Here is a 1950-nt window from a genome sequence, read left to right as displayed (position 1 = left end):
AGGAACTTCTAATACTCCAAGGAAATGTGGAAATACAAGGTTTTCCCTGATCTCTTGTACTCAAATCCATGAGCATCTCACAGCAGCAATAGCAGCAGAGGCTTAAGTGGGGCCAGAGCAGGTCAAAACTAAGGAGGATGAACCTTCCTCTCAGAGTTGCAATCAAATGGGAAAAACCAATTATTCGGGTTTTCTTGTTTTGTTTTTTTTGTTTTGTCTTTTTTGAGACAGGGTCTCCCTGTAGCCCCAGCTGTCCTGGAACTCACTAGATAGAGTAGGCTGGCCTCAAACTCACAGAGATCCTCCTGCCTCAGCCTCCCAAGTGCTGGGCTTAAAAGTGTGTACCACCACACCCTGCTTTAGGTATTTTTATCTGATAAAGAACCTCTGGCCTGAAAGTTAGGATAGAGTGCTTGCCTCCTTGCCTCACAAACATGAAGCCCCATGTTTGATCCCCAGCACCAGAAAAACAAACAAATCAGCTACCACCAAGAAAACACAAAGCAGAGCTGGGGAGGGAGCTGGAGAGATGGCTCAGCAGTTAAAAGCCTTTGCTGCTCTTCCAGAGGACTGTCAAGTTCAGTTCCAGCTCCAGGGGATCCGACACCCTTATGCGCCTCCGCGCACACAATTAAAAATAAAAATAAATCTTTTAATAAAAATAAAATAGGATTAGGGAGATGGCTCAGTTAGTAAAGTAAAAGTCAGACACAGGAATCAGCCCTTGCAATCTCAGTACTGGGGAGATGGAAATTGGGTCTTGCTAGCCACCCAGTTTAGCCAACTGTTATGACCTTGCCTCAAAAAAAAAAAAAGTGGGATGAGGGTGGGATGAGGGCTGGCAAGGTGGTTCAGCAGGTAAAAGCACTTGCCATGCAAGCCTGACTGACTACAGGAATTGAGTTCAATAACTGGAACTCCCATAAAAGTGGATGGACAGAACCAACACTACAAAGTTATTCTCAGACCTCCACATGGGAGATATGGCAAGTGTGCAACCATATACATACACATGTAATAAAGTTTAAAAAAAATAAGGGGGAGTTGGGCATGGTGGGACACACCTTTGATCCTAGCTCTCAGGGAGGCAGACAGATCTTTGAGTCTGAGGCCAGCCTGGTCGACATAGCAAGTTCCAGGCCAGCCAGAGCTACAAAGTGACATGGTGAGACCTTTAAAAAAAAAAAAGGTGGGTTGGAGTAATTGAGTAAGATACCTGATCTCCGCGTGGACATGAACACATAAACATGTATGCATACACATGCAAATTTATGCCTCTGGTTCCAAGGTCGTTATTATTATTGCTGCTGCTGTTATTGTTATTGTGAGATAGGGTCCCATATATCCAGGCTGGCCTCAAATTCGCTATGTAGTGAGTTATATGACTCCTCCTGTTAGGAATCAGAGGGGCTTCCAACCATAGCTGTACAAGTTAGGCAAAATTCTTCAAAATACTGGAGTTTCATGGAAACAAACTAAGTACCCATCAGTTAGAGACAGATTAAAAGGATCACAGTAACTATACAATAGAATATTACTCAACATAAAATGGAATAAGAAATCTCTTTGTGGCAATCTTCAGAATATTGTCACTTAAAAAAAAAAATAGCAGGGTGGAGCTGGCAAGGAGGCTTAGCAGGTAAGGTGTTTGCTACCAAGCCTGATGACCTGAGTTTGATCCCCCAGATCCACATGGTGGAAGGCAAGACCTGACCCTAGAATTTGTTCTCTGATTTCCATGTGTGCCCCCTTCTACTCCCCCTTCTACACAGAATAGAGAAATGTAAAAAATAAAAATCAGAGTGGAACCAGCAGGTAACATACATGTGTCATATCTTTCTGTCCCAAAAATAGCTCTACAAGCCGGGCGTGGTGGCACACGCCTTTAATCCCAGCACTTGGGAGGCAGAGGCAGGTGGATCTTTGTGAATTGAGACCAGCCTGGTTTAC

This window comes from Nannospalax galili, unplaced genomic scaffold (assembly GCF_000622305.1).
Source record: "Nannospalax galili isolate Female #2095 unplaced genomic scaffold, S.galili_v1.0 scaffold212, whole genome shotgun sequence".
Taxonomy (NCBI): domain Eukaryota; kingdom Metazoa; phylum Chordata; class Mammalia; order Rodentia; family Spalacidae; genus Nannospalax; species Nannospalax galili.
The sequence above is the reverse complement of the archived record's forward strand: the minus strand, read 5'-3'. Positions refer to the sequence as shown.